The sequence below is a fragment of the Ambystoma mexicanum genome, chromosome 2p (genome assembly GCF_040938575.1).
Source record: "Ambystoma mexicanum isolate Mex_15411 chromosome 2p, UKY_AmexF1_1, whole genome shotgun sequence".
In the NCBI taxonomy this organism is placed as follows: domain Eukaryota; kingdom Metazoa; phylum Chordata; class Amphibia; order Caudata; family Ambystomatidae; genus Ambystoma; species Ambystoma mexicanum.
In genome coordinates, this window is record NC_090923.1 from 1,212,250,183 (window position 1) to 1,212,265,715 (window position 15,533).

A 15,533-nucleotide genomic window follows, 5' to 3' on the forward strand; every position below is an offset into this window, starting at 1 on the left:
GCTGCTAGGAACGGTATGTTCATCCTGGCGTCTGAGCTTGTTATTGTTAAAGTGCGCAAATTTATGCTTTGCGCGTGTTCTAGGCGAGCGTGTGACCCGCGCACCCCTGGAATCCAGTTCCCAGTCCAATAGCGTGTGGAAATTCACACGCACCACGGGATACAGCGTGTGACCCGCGCACCCCTGGAATCCAGTTCCCAGTCCAATAGCGTGTGGAAATTCACACGCACCACGGGATACAGCATGTGACCCGCGCACCCCTGGAATCCAGTTCCCAGTCCAATAGCGTGTGGAAATTCACACGCACCACGGGATACAGGTTCGCTGACGTACTTGCGTGTGTAAGTGCCCGCGCACCCATTAAATACACGTACATAGGCCAATCGCCTGTACGCGCACTTTTGTCCAATTACACGCGATGACACTCTGACGTGCAGTATTTCCACGTGTGCCCCGTCATCACGTGCTGAGTGGGGAACACCCGTGCGGGTCACGTCACAGACGCGCTTACGCGCTGAGGGACTCTGGTCCAATAGAATCGCGTATGCGTGCTGACGCGCTTACGTGCTAAGGGCCTTTCCTCGGATTTCACGCTGACGTGCAGGATTTTCACGTGCCAAATCACTCCGTATCAAGCTGGCCACGCGAAAACACACGGAAGACCACGCTCCTGCCCAGAAGGCCGAGTTACTGCCCCCCAGTGCCCCGAGCAGCCTCCCACGTGCCATCTGCTGCTGCCTGCCTGCCTGCCTGCCTGCCTGCTGCCACCGTGCCCTGCCATTTGGTGCCTGCACATCAGCCATCTGCAGGGGTCCAGTTGCTGTGTCCACCCCTGCTGGAACTGAAGACTCCCGACTGGGATTACATCGCTCCACAGCCCAGCCCCAGGACCCAGTTGCCCACCCACACCTGCCTCTGGGGTTGCCATGTCGGGCACTTCCACATCTGGCACCAGTGGCAACCCCAGGCCAGAGGGGCAGAGGGGCACCAGCTTCACTGTCACCGAAGTTGGTGTCCTGGTGGAGCATGTCCTGGGGCAGTATGATGCCCTCTTTGGATCGTCCCGCGCCAGCAAGGAAGGACGGCAGAGGATCTGGGCCGACTGTGTGGTTGCCATCAACGCGGAGAGGGTGGCAACCCGCGACGTCCTGAAGATCAAGAAGCGCTGGGAGGACTTGAGGTCCAGGACCCTTGTGAAGGCCCGGCACCTCGTGGAGGGGGGCCGGGGCCGCATGAGTTCCATCCAGATGAGGGTCCTGGAACGCGTACGCCCAGCGCTCCACGCCCAGATCCTTGAGAGGGAGGCCCGTCTGGAGTTGAGCGGTAAGTGTCCAAGCATTACTGTGTGAGACAGGGCATGTTGCGGTGTGCTGGTTCTATGATACTTGCCTGTATGTTTGCCATAGGCCATGTATGCATGTATGTGTGCAGGGACATCATGGTAATGCATGTGCGACCAGTGATGTGTGATCCACATGGTTGTTGCATGTGTTGAAATGCCGCATGGGGAGCCCTATGCAGATTGTGAACATGAGAGCATGCCAGTCTCTGTACCTGGACATGGGTGGGGGTGAGGGATGGGTGCTGATGCCAGGTACATATATGGTAGCCATGTCTGTGTGCCTGACCTGCGTGTCTGTGACTTGTGCATGCCATGGATGCATGACACATGTGTGTGACAATGCACAGATTCAGTGAAGCAGCCAAATTACCCTTGTATCCGCTGTGTTTGGTGTGTTGGATGTGACTGAGGTGAAGTGTGTGCATGTGATAGGCATGAGCCATGATGCATGTGAGTTACATATCATTGAATGTTTCAAGAGTCCATTGGACATGCATGGAAATGTCCATGGCATGCACCATGCCTGTTACTGTGTGTGTTTTGCCTGGACTGATCCATGTGTTGTGGAGGGACATGATGGAAGTGTACTTTGACAGTGGTGCTCATCTGCTATTGCTTCCTGTCTAGGGGACCATTGTACAGTGCCCTGATGCTTGTGTTCTTTGTCTCCCTCTACGCAGCGGCTAGTGAAGAAGAGGGCGGAGACGGCGCTGTGGAGCAAGGCGGCGGGGATGCCCCCACGGCTGCAGCGGAAGGGGTGAGTGAGCCCCCACAGGGGCCTGCTACGGTGGGAGACGGTGAGGAGCCATCCAGGTTGGTGGTTTGCACAGAGGAGGAGGAGGCCGCCACTGGGGCACACATGGGGCCTGGTGGGGGCATCCCTGCTGGTGCAATTGGTGCAGTCCAGGGTCAGGGGCAGGAGGCAGCACAGGTCACCGTGGAGGGGCCTGTGCATGTCGCTGTCCCTGACCCTGTGAGTGCACCACCATGCACCAGCAGGGATGCCCCGTCCCAGGCCCGTCCGCAGGTAGAGGGGATGTCCATGTCACCTGACTCCCCTCCACCTGCGGACGTGGGAACCCCTGGCCGTGCGGAGAAGGTCCTGATTGGGGTCGCGATGCGCACGGCTGTGATTCGTGATGCCGTGCGTGCTTCCCGGGAGGAGCACGCACGTCATCACGAAGTGCACCGTGCCGACGTGGCCCAATTGGGATCGGCCATGTTCGGGGGTTTCCTGCATGTGTTGGCCAATGTGGCGGCCCTCTCCTCCTCTGTGCAGGCTAGCCACCAGTCGTTCTCCTTGCCGTCTTCCAGCCCAGATGCCACCAGGGCCCCCTGTGGACCTGCCCCGACCAATGCAGCCAGCTCGGTGGGGATCCCATCCCTGCCACAGTTGGGAGTCGGAGGTCCAGCAGGGGTGGACAACACAGCAACTGGACCCCAGCAGATGGAAGATGTGACAGCATCATCAGGCAGGGCACGTGCACGACGGCGTCAGTGGTTTCCATCAACCTGGATGCCGTCGTGCTGGCAGAGGCAGTGGCGTCGGAGGCAGCAGCGGGCTCGACGTGGGAGGCATCATGGCTCGGGGCCATCAAGATCAGAGGGGCAGGCATCGGCCGGAGGGCAGGGCAACCCTGGGATGGTGGTGTCTTCCGTGTGGGAGCAGTTGGTCCAGCGGATAGGTGCGGAGCGGCAGCGGGCGGAAGAGGAGCGGCTCGCCATGGTCAGGGCGGAGTTCTCCATGCGTCGGGCGTTGAGGCGGGCTGAGTGCCTCGAGGAAGCTCGCAGGGAGTTTGAGCTGAACATGGGGTTATCCCTGCGAGACCTCGGGGCCAGGACAGAGTCCCGCCTCCAGGACATCGACATGGCGTTCGATGATGCCCTGGCCAGCAACATCAACAAGTGAGCCGCAGGACTTGCCCGCTGCCTTTGTATATAGTTATATAGTTAGTTAGTGTTAGGTTTCCTTTATTTGTTTTTATTATTTTGGACCGCTCGGACAATGGCCACTTTTTTGTATATATTTTTTTCATTAGGTAGTAGTAGGTTTCCTTTATGGTGTTGGGCTCATGGACCCTGGTACATTCCTGTATTTAGTTTGTTTTTTGAAGGAACATTTTCTTTTTTTCATTATTGTGTTCACCATGTGGAAATGGTTTTTCATTCTTTTGCTTCTACTTGATATTGCTTTGGTCAACATTTGTTTTTGTATTCCTTTTTCGTTTTTTGATTTTGACTTTTGTTCTCCAACATGGACCATTTATTTTATTATCCACATAGTTGTATGTTTGATTTGTTTACTTATTTTTAATCTTTAATACATTTTTTATTTTTACTTCCACTTGTCTTATTTTGTCTTTGGTTTCATACATGTCATGATATGGGTTTTGACATTCACTTGCAGCCATTGTGTATGTGTGTGTGACGGACATGTGTTCATTTACATACTTGCCATTGGGGTTGTGTCATGTAATTGCATTCACTATGTGGGTGGATGCAATCCTTGCCTGGGTGTTTGTGCTGGGTATGCTGCCCATTACTGCCATGATTGTGTATCGTCAGGACCTGGGGGCAGGGGGACATGGGTGGTGGCCTGGTGGAGGGTGCCCCTGCACTGCTGGGGGGTGGGGGTCGTGGGAGACATGAGTGGGGGCCTGGTGGAGGGTGCCCCTGGTGGCTGGGGGGTGGGGGTGGTGGGAGACATGAGTGGGGGCCTGGTGGAGGGTGCCCCTGGTGGCGGGGGGGTGGGGGTGATAGGGGACATGGGTGGGGGCCTGGTGGAGGGTGCCCCTGCACTGCTGGGGGGTGGGGTGATAGGGGACATGGGTGGGGGCCTGGTGGAGGGTGCCCCTGGTGACTGGGGGGGTTGGGGGTGATAGGGGACATGAGTGGGGGCCTGGTGGAGGGTGCCCCTGCACTGCTGGGGGGTGGGGGTGGTGGGAGACATGAGTGGGGGCCTGGTGGAGGGTGCCCCTGGTGGCGGGGGGTGGGGGTGGTGGGAGACATGAGTGGGGGCCTGGTGGAGGGTGCCCCTGGTGACTGGGGGGGTGGGGGTGGTGGGAGACATGGGTGGGGGCCTGGTGGAGGGTGCCCCTGGTGACTGGGGGGGTGGGGGTGATAGGGGACATGAGTGGGGGCCTGGTGGAGGGTGCCCCTGCACTGCTGGGGGGTGGGGGTGATAGGGGACATGGGTGGGGGCCTGGTGGAGGGTGCCCCTGCACTGCTGGGGGGTGAGGGTGATAGGGGACATGGGTGGGGGCCTGGTGGAGGGTGCCCCTGGTGACTGGGGGGGTGGGGGTGATAGGGGACATGAGTGGGGGCCTGGTGGAGGGTGCCCCTGCACTGCTGGGGGGTGGGGGTGGTGGGAGACATGGGTGGGGGCCTGGTGGAGGCTGCCCCTGCACTGCTGGGGGGTGGGGGTGGTGGGAGACATGAGTGGGGGCCTGGTGGAGGGTGCCCCTGGTGGCGGGGGGGTGGGGGTGATAGGGGACATGAGTGGGTGCCTGGTGGAGGCTGCCCCTGCACTGCTGGGGGGTGGGGGTGGTGGGAGACATGGGTGGGGGCCTGGTGGAGGCTGCCCCTGCACTGCTGGGGGGTGGGGGTGGTGGGAGACATGAGTGGGGGCCTGGTGGAGGGTGCCCCTGGTGGCGGGGGGGTGGGGGTGATAGGGGACATGAGTGGGTGCCTGGTGGAGGGTGCCCCTGGTGGCGGGGGGGTGGGGGTGATAGGGGACATGAGTGGGGGCCTGGTGGAGGCTGCCCCTGGTGGCGGGGGGGTGGGGGTGATAGGGGACATGAGTGGGGGCCTGGTGGAGGGTGCCCCTGGTGGCGGGGGGGTGGGGGTGATAGGGGACATGAGTGGGGGCCTGGTGGAGGGTGCCCCTGGTGGCGGGGGGGTGGGGGTGATAGGGGACATGGGTGGGGGCCTGGTGGAGTGTGCCCCTGGTGGCAGGGGGGTGGGGGTGATAGGGGACATGGGTGGGGGCCTGGTGGAGGGTGCCCCTGCACTGCTGGGGGGTGGGGGTGATAGGGGACATGGGTGGGGGCCTGGTGGAGGGTGCCCCTGGTGGCTGGGGGTGGGGGTGGTGGGAGACATGAGTGGGGGCCTGGTGGAGGGTGCCCCTGGTGGCGGGCGGGTGGGGGTGATAGGGGACATGGGTGGGGGCCTGGTGGAGGCTGCCCCTGCACTGCTGGGGGGTGGGGGTGGTGGGAGACATGAGTGGGGGCCTGGTGGAGGGTGCCCCTGGTGGCTGGGGGGTGGGGGTGGTGGGAGACATGAGTGGGGGCCTGGTGGAGGGTGCCCCTGGTGGCGGGGGGGTGGGGGTGATAGGGGACATGGGTGGGTGCCTGGTGGAGGGTGCCCCTGCACTGCTGGGGGGTGGGGGTGGTGGGAGACATGAGTGGGGGCCTGGTGGAGGGTGCCCCTGGTGGCGGGGGGGTGGGGGTGATAGGGGACATGAGTGGGTGCCTGGTGGAGGCTGCCCCTGCACTGCTGGGGGGTGGGGGTGGTGGGAGACATGGGTGGGGGCCTGGTGGAGGCTGCCCCTGCACTGCTGGGGGGTGGGGGTGGTGGGAGACATGAGTGGGGGCCTGGTGGAGGGTGCCCCTGGTGGCGGGGGGGTGGGGGTGATAGGGGACATGGGTGGGGGCCTGGTGGAGGGTGCCCCTGCACTGCTGGGGGGTGGGGGTGATAGGGGACATGGGTGGGGGCCTGGTGGAGGGTGCCCCTGGTGGCTGGGGGGTGGGGGTGGTGGGAGACATGAGTGGGGGCCTGGTGGAGGGTGCCCCTGCACTGCTGGGGGGTGGGGGTGATAGGGGACATGGGTGGGGGCCTGGTGGAGGGTGCCCCTGGTGACTGGTGGGGTGGGGGTGATAGGGGACATGAGTGGGGGCCTGGTGGAGGGTGCCCCTGCACTGCTGGGGGGTGGGGGTGGTGGGGGACATGAGTGGGGGCCTGGTGGAGGGTGCCCCTGGTGGCGGGGGGGTGGGGGTGATAGGGGACATGAGTGGGTGCCTGGTGGAGGCTGCCCCTGCACTGCTGGGGGGTGGGGGTGTTGGGAGACATGGGTGGGGGCCTGGTGGAGGCTGCCCCTGCACTGCTGGGGGGTGGGGGTGGTGGGAGACATGAGTGGGGGCCTGGTGGAGGGTGCCCCTGGTGGTGGGGGGGTGGGGGTGATAGGGGACATGAGTGGGTGCCTGGTGGAGGCTGCCCCTGCACTGCTGGGGGGTGGGGGTGGTGGGAGACATGGGTGGGGGCCTGGTGGAGGCTGCCCCTGCACTGCTGGGGGGTGGGGGTGGTGGGAGACATGAGTGGGGGCCTGGTGGAGGGTGCCCCTGGTGGCGGGGGGGTGGGGGTGATAGGGGACATGAGTGGGTGCCTGGTGGAGGCTGCCCCTGCACTGCTGGGGGGTGGGGGTGGTGGGAGACATGGGTGGGGGCCTGGTGGAGGCTGCCCCTGCACTGCTGGGGGGTGGGGGTGGTGGGAGACATGAGTGGGGGCCTGGTGGAGGCTGCCCCTGGTGACTGGGGGGGTGGGGGTGGTGGGAGACATGAGTGGGGGCCTGGTGGAGGGTGCCCCTGGATGGTGGGGGGTGGGGGTGGTGGGAGACATGAGCAGGTGTGCAGGGTAGTCCCCTGTTTTGTGGGCTGCCTGCAGGGGCCGTGGAGGGTGTGCAGGGAACACCTGTGAGGACCCACCCAGCCTAATCGCGTGTGTAACTTCCCACGCACCCCTGTAATACACGTACCAAGCCAAATCGCGTGTGATAATTCCCGCGCACCCCTGAAATACATGCGCCCAGGCTATTCACGTGTGGAAATTCCCGCGCACCCCTGAAATACACGCGCCCAGGCTATTCGCGTGTGGAAATTCCCGCGCACCCCTGAAATACACGCGCCCAGGCTATTCGCGTGTGGAACTTCCCGCGCACCCCTGAAATACACACGCCCAGGCTATTCGCGTGTGGAACTTCCCGCGCACCCCTGAAATACACGCGCCCAGGCTATTCGCGTGTGGAACTTCCCGCACACCCCTGAAATACACGTACCCTGCTGTAATCGCGTGTGGGGCTTCCCGCGCACCCCTGAAATACACGTACCCTGATGGAATCGCGTGTGGAACTTCCCGCGCACCCCTGAAATACACCTACCCTGATGGAATCGCGTGTGGAACTTCCCGCGCACCCCTGAAATACACGCGCCCAGGCTATTCGCGTGTGGAACTTCCCGCGCACCCCTGAAATACACGCGCCCAGGCTATTCGCGTGTGGAACTTCCCGCGCACCCCTGAAATACACACGCCCAGGCTATTCGCGTGTGGAACTTCCCGCACACCCCTGAAATACACGTACCCTGCTGTAATCGCGTGTGGGACTTCCCGCGCACCCCTGAAATACACGTACCCTGATGAAATCGCGTGTGGAACTTCCCGCGCACCCCTGAAATACACCTACCCTGATGGAATCGCGTGTGGAACTTACCGCGCACCCCTGAAATACACGCGCCCAGTATATTCGCGTGTGGAACTTCCCGCGCACCCCTGAAATACATGTACCCTGGATAATCGCGTGAAAAACTTCACGCGAACCCCTGAAATACACGTAGCCCGCTCCCCCAGGCCCGATCGCGTGAAAAACTTCACGCGAACCCCTTTAATACACGTAGCCCGCTCCCCCAGGCCCGATCGCGTGAAAAACTTCACGCGAAGCCCTGAAATACACGTAGCCCGCTCCCCCAGGCCCGATCGCGTGAAAAACTTCACGCTAACCCCTGTAATACACGTAGCCCACTCCCCCAGGCCCGATCGCGTGAAAAACTTCACGCGAACCCCTGAAATACACGTAGCCCGCTCCCCCTGGCCCGATCGCGTGAATAACTTCACGCGAACCCCTGAAATACACGTAGCCCGCTCCCCCAGGCCCGATCGCGTGAAGTTGTACCCTGCTGAAATCGCGTGTGAGACTTCCCGCGCACCCCGGTATACACGCACACGTATTTTTTGTCAGCGGGTGTCCGTGTTTGTGGGTACCCCTTTGCACGTCATTTGTCCTGGAGGGCCACAGTATAGGACATTCATCATGGCAGTATATAGGTGCTATTTGTTGGCGCACCTTTTGGCGCACATTTCTTACAGCCGCAGAGACGCTACCGTCTGCTTTATTGTGGCGGTCGTGTTTGTGCCTGTGCGCTGGTTTGAGCGTGCGCTTTTTTGCCCTATTCTATTCCATGAATACGTGTTGTAGGCGAGCGTGTAGGCGTTCTGCGCACTAGTGCCCTGTACTTCCCCGTGACGCCCACGTTTTTGCAAGTTGTTCCCCATTCCGAGTGTTACGCCCGTGTTCCGCCTACTTTTGTTGCGTGCGCCGCGCTATGTGCGAATTTCGCTGTGGCCTGTGCGATTTTCGCTGTGACCTGGCGCACGCTGTTAGATGGCCTGTGCGCCAACGTGCGCGGCGCACTTTTTTATCGCACATCCGCTGGTTTTCTCGCGCACGGCCTTCCATGAATCGACGTGCGCTGCTTTTCGTGCGATTTTCGCACTTGCACTGCGATTTTCGCTATTCCACTGCGATTCGCACGTTTTTGCCCACTTGCGCCGCGCTAATTATTCCATGAATCGGCCTCTGAGTCTTTTGTCCTTAAAGAGTTTGATACTCATAGGGGCCCATTAAAGATGCAGATTCACGATTGCTTGATACACACTAGGTTTTGCCCAGCACACCCATAAATGAGTGAACACCCTGGATGTTCCTAAGCAGCAGTACATGAGCGCATACTATGTGTTTTCTCAGCACAACATGCCAAAAAACATTTGCCGCTACTTATCTTATGTCTGGGAGCCCCTCAGGACTTCCCAGACGAAATGCGACCCGTTGTAAATCACTCCCAACAATGTAAGCAGTCACCGTGCATTTCCCCATACTTATCTTTGGTCTGGGGAGCCCCACGGGACTTCCCAGACAATGACTGTAAAGCCGTGATCCTTATCAGCACTCTCCTGCTCCTTCCGAAATGCGGCCGTCTGTAGTTCATGCAGTCCTGCTCTTCATCGTTCCTCTCCGCACGCGGCCGGTATGCCTCCACGCTGAATCAGAATAAGCCACACCTGCACGCTGCCGTTACCAGTTAATATGCTGCCCTTAATCCCATACAGCTGGCCAAGCGTGCGCATGTCGAACTACACGCAGACCTGAGAATGCTGGGAATTGTAGTTTCTAGACCTTCCCATCTTAAGAGGCATATTTAAACACTCCTCGTCTTTGCCAGCCCTGAGTCCTGACATTACCTCCCCTTCCAGGGCTCCCCCCAGGACCTGGTTTACCCGGATGTCGTACATGAAATTGTTTAACCAACCTGGGAGCATGTACATCTCATGCTGGTTCCCAAGAACAATCCTCAGGTCTGTAACCTTCCCATTGCACCAAATACCATAATTGTCGATATCTTCTTTTGGAATCCACAATGCATTTGACTTCATATTCTGTTTGTCCATCTCTCACTACGGCTCGGGGTTTCTTTGTCATCGTTCCAGGAGCTGCAGGTTTAAGCAAAGACACATGGAATACCGGGTGTATAGGTAGAGTCTTTGGCAAGCGCAATTTCATAGCTGTAGATGACACACATGTAACGATTTCATAAGGTCCAATAAATCTAGGCATAAATTTATGAGATCCTACTAGAGATAGATTCTTGGTTGATAACCGAACTCTGTCTCCTATCTTATAGCGAGGACTCTCCTGTCTGTGTTTGTCAGCGTGTCTTTTATAGGTTTCTTTAGCCTGTCCAAATGCATGCACACTTTCTGTCTGATCTTAAGAAGCAACTGTTTACGTCCTTGTAAAACTGGTACATTCTCTACTTCAGGTAAATGTTCTGGTATCATGTTCTGCTCATGTCCAAATAAACATTCATTGGGGGACATACCCAAAGAAGAGTGCAGCGTGTTGTTATACGTAAACTCTGCCAACCATAATGCCTGCACCCAAGACTCTCGGCCATCCCCCAAATAGGCCCGCAAGTATTGTTCAAGTGTTTGATTTACTCGTTCTGTCTGCCCATCGGTTTGAGGGTGGTAACTGGTAGATAAGGCACAGTTGATTCCCAACATGCGACAGAAAGCTCGCCAAAACTTTGATGTAAATTGTGGACCTCTGTCCGAGACAATACTCTTGGGCAATCCATGTAATCTAACTACATGTTGAAGGAACAACTCCGCTTACTTGCCTGCTCCAGGTATTCCTTCACAAGGAATGAAATGAGCTTGCTTGGACAGAAAATCCACCACTACCCAAATGGTGTCAAACTGCTTATCAGGTGGAAGGCCTGTAATAAAATCCATAGATATGTGTGTCCATACTTTCTCAGGTGTGGGTAATGGTTGTAATAACCCTCTCCTTTTTACATGATCTGCTTTATTCCTCAGCAATTTTCACATTGTAATAAATATTTGCCCACATCCTGCCTCAAAGTAGGCCACCAAAAGTATTTTTCCAACATGGTTTGCATTTTCCTTTGCCCAGCGTATCCTGCTAATGGAGAATTATGACACCAATATAGGGCGTTTCCCTGCATTTCCTTAGTAGGTAACAACAATCGATCTTGATGGTACGGTAACCCCTGCCTCACCTTCCTTGCCAGATGACTGGCCTGCCACTTATGGATTTGTCGGGGGGGAAGAGCCTTCTTGACTTCATCAATTACATTTTTTGTAATAGCTCCAATGACTTTTTCTGGAGGAATAATTACTCTTACTTCACTCACCACACTCACCAAATTTTGCTGCCTAGACAATGCGTCTGCCTTACCATTATTCCTTCCTGGTCTGAATGTCACCACAAAATTAAATTCATTAAAGTATTGAGACCACCGTAATTGCCTGGGACTAAGTTTATGAGCAGTCTTAAAGTATTGTAAGTTCTTGTGATCTGTTACCACCACCACCTGATGCTTAGCCCCCAATAGGTAATGCCTCCATTCTAAAAAGGCTGATCAGATAGCCAGCAATTCCTTATCCGTGATAGAGTAATTCTGTTCACACCCTGATAGTTTTCTAGAATAGAAGGCCACTGGGTGCCATACCCCCTCCTTATCCTTCTGTGACAAAATCGCCCCTATCGCCAGATTAGTAGCATCTGTCTCCACTTGAAAAGCTTCATTGGTGTCTGGGTGTTTCAACACTGGGGCAGTAGTAAAAGCGATCTTTAATTCCTGAAAAGCCTTTTCTGCTTCAGGACCCCAAATGAATGGTGTTGCTTTATTGAGAAGTCGAGTAATCGGCGTTACTAATGCTGAGAAATTACTAATAAAACGGTGATAGAAATTTGCAAATCCTAAAAATGATTGGATGTCCTTGATGCATTGTGCTGATGGCCAATCTGTCACAGCCTCTACCTTCTTGGCATCCATCACTACACCCTCTGGAGTTAGTATGAACCCCAGAAATTCCACTTGCCTAGTGTGAAAAGCACATTTCTCCAGTTTTTCACAAAGCTGATACTCCTGCAGTCTCTGAAGCACTGCCCTCATATGTTGAACATGCTGTTCCTCTGAAACTGAATAAATCAAAATATCATCAATGTACACTATAACAAATACATCAATAAAGTCCCTCAACACTTCTTGCATAAAGAATTGAAATGCCGCAGGAGCATTGCATAATCCAAACGGCATAACCAAGTATTCGAACAATCCAAATTTGTCCGAAATGCCGTCTTCCACTCATCCCCCTCCTTTATTCTTATCAAGTGGTATGCTCCTCTTAAATCCAATTTAGTGTAAATTCTTGCAGCCCGCACCTTATCCAGTAACACTGAAATTAGAGGCAATGGAAATCTATTCTTAATGGTTAACTTGTTCAAGGCGCGATAGTCAATACAATTGCGTAATGTCCCTTCTTTCTTTGGAACAAAAAACAAAGGAGAAGAGACCGGGACGTGGAATGTCTAATGAACCCCTTCTCTAACATTTCATCCAAATACTCTCTTAAGTGCTTATTTTCTGTCTCTGTAAGGGCATAAATTCTACTGTAGGGTAGCTTCGCCACCTCCTCCAATTCAATGACACAATCATAAGGTCGATGGGGAGGTAATTGTTCTGCCCCTCTTTTGTCAAATACCTTGGTGAACTCTCGATATTGCAGGGGAAGTTCTGTTTCCACAGCTCCCACCAATTGCGCTCTGATATCCTGTTTCACTAACCACGCCGTGGGTCCCACTTCTGGTAACATGTGTTCTTTATACCTCTGTTCATCAAACTCTACTGTCTGTTTTTCCCAATCAATCTTTGGATTGTGTTGCACTAACCAAGGCATTCCCAAAATCAAACCAAACTGTGGTGCAGCTATCAAATCAAAAGTAATGTCTTCATTGTGACCTGATGTAAAGGTCATTCACAACCTTTGTGTTTGTTGTCTTATAGGCCCTGACACTAAAGGAGATCCATCCACCGACTGCACTCCTTCCACTCTTTGTTTATCTTGTAAAGGAAGGCCCAATTGTTTGGCCAATGTAATGTCCACAAAATTACCTGTGGCCCCTGAGTCTATCATAGCCAGTACTGTCTGCTTGGATATGGCCCAACATAATGTCACTAATATATACAAATGTGATGTCTTACTTCCAACTGTATTTGCCACCAATTTGGGGAACTTTAATTCCTTCGGGCCTGTCACCTGAGTTACCCCTAAGGTCGGCACACTTCTTTTCCCGCCTCCTTTTTGCTTCGTTCCCCTCCTATACTTCTCTGGGGAGTATTGGGACAAGTGTGTTTAAAATGGCCTGCCCGTCCACAGTACAAACACAATTTGTTAAGCTTCCTCTGTTCTTTTTCTGCCTCTGATAATGGTCCTCTCACACTACCAATCTGCATTGGTTCTACCTCACTACTCCTTCCTCCCTTCATCCTATCTAATCTCACAAATGGGACAGTTTCTAGTTTCTTTTTATCTCCTTTTCTCTCATTCATCCGGTGATCCAGTCTAAGTGCCAGATCTATCATGGCCGTACAAGTGCTTGGTTGCGGTTCTACCTGCGCAATTGCATCTTTTAGTTCTTCCCGTAAACCTTGATAAAATAGTACGGTCTGTTTAGCCACTGGAAATTCTGTTTCAATCACTAGTCTATTAAACTGTGGCACATATGTTACCAGATCTCGTGACCCCTGTCTTAAACCTAACAACTCTTTGTCTTGTGCCAGTGAGACTTCTCGTCTATCAGACAGTCTGCCAAACTCGGATAAGAAATTATCCCAATTGTATAACAACGGATCATCTTTCTGTACCAGAGGCATAGCCCAAGCTGCAGCATCGCCTGTTAAATATGATATTACAAAGGCAGTATTGGCTTGGATAGTTTCAAATGCTGCAGGCTTGCACACAAAATGAAGTCTACATTGGGTAAGAAAGGTCATATATTTTCTAGGATCCCCTGAAAAACGCTCTGGTGCTGCCAGAGGTACGTTACTAGGAGGTTGCACAATGACAGTGGGATTTCTACTAGCGGAAACGCTCCCACTATTGGCTGTACTAGGCCCCTCTAAAGCGGTACCTTGGGCCACCAATCCTTGTGTTTGTGATTTCAAAGTGGTAGTTTCCTGCCGAGCATGCGCTAATTCCATTTAGATGTCTTGTAGTGCCTTTAGCACGTCGGCCAAAGGTGGAGGTGTCGTGTCCATTTGGCTTGGGTGGTTGTGAGTATCCCAATCTGGGGGTGGCTTTTTATGTCACAATCACACTTTAAAGGAAAGGAAGAGAGCTTGACACTCTCCCCCGAACCATGGAAGCCGAATGAACTCGACCCTCCCACCGTGGTTGGCACAGACGCCTGATATATAAAACAGGTCGCCACGTGGCAGCCAATGGGGGGAAGAGGGGTTAGGGAGAGGTTGTGGATAGGATGGGGAATTTGGGAACACCGGAAAAAGGGTAAGGAACTCCTACTTCGGATGGAACAGGGGAAGCACCAGGAAAGAGCCCTACTCTGTCCAGCATGTAACACTGTCTATGTAAATAACCTGACTTCCTATCTAGTACACCTTAATACGTGTACTAACCCCTGTTGGTTCACAATAAAACACATAAGCAAGCAACATGATGAAAACAAACATTAGAAAAACTTCCCATCATGAATAACAAAACACATGGCCCCGGGCTGAAAAGCAACAATATTGAGTCTTTTGTCCTTAAAGAGTTCGATACTCATAGGGGCCCATTAAAGATGCAGATTCACGATTGCTTGATACACACTAGGTTTTGCCCAGCACACCCATAAATGAGTGAACACCCTGGATGTTCCTAAGCAGCACTACATGAGCGCATACTATGTGTTTTCTCAACACAACATTCCAAAAAACATTTGCCGCTACTTATCTTATATCTGGGAGCCCCTCAGGACTTCCCAGACGAAATGCGACCCGCTGTAAATCACTCCCAACAATGTAAGCAGTCACCGTGCATTTCCCTGTACTTATCTTTGGTCTGGGGAGCCCCACGGGACTTCCCAAACAATGACCGTAAAGCCGTGATCCTTATCAGCACTCTCCTGCTCCTTCCGAAATGCGGCCGTCTGTGGTTCATGCAGTCCTGCTCTTCATCGTTCCTCTCCGCACGCGGCTGGTATGCCTCCACGCTGAATCAGAATAAGCCACACCTGCACGCTGCCGTTACCAGTTAATATGCTGCCCTTAATCCCAGACAGCTGTCCAAGCGCGCGCGTGTCAAACTACACGCAGACCCGAGAATGCTGGGAATTGTAGTTTCTAGACCTTCCCAGCTTAAGAGGCATATTTAAACACTCCTCGTCTTTGCCAGCCCTGAGTGCTGACACCTCTTTCCAGGTTATGGTATTCCAGGATGCATGCGGTGCCGGATGATGGAGTTCGTACCTTCAGGTGAGTGGAAATGAAGTCGGCGATGGATTGAAGACAGGATACTGTTCCAGGTAAGTTTCGTAGTGTTCTTTCTCTCTCTGCAGGTCCTTGGTTTCAGGGTGCAAACGTTGATTAACTCCTGTAAAACATAATTCATAAAGTACTGGAATGCAGCATGAGCGTTGCAAAGTAAAAAAAGGCATTACCTGGTATTCATACAAGCAATATTTGGTACGAAAGGCGGTTTTCCATTTGTCTCCTTTCATCAATCGAACAAGATGGTACGCCCCCCTAAAATCCAGTTTGGTATAGATTTGGGCGTCTTT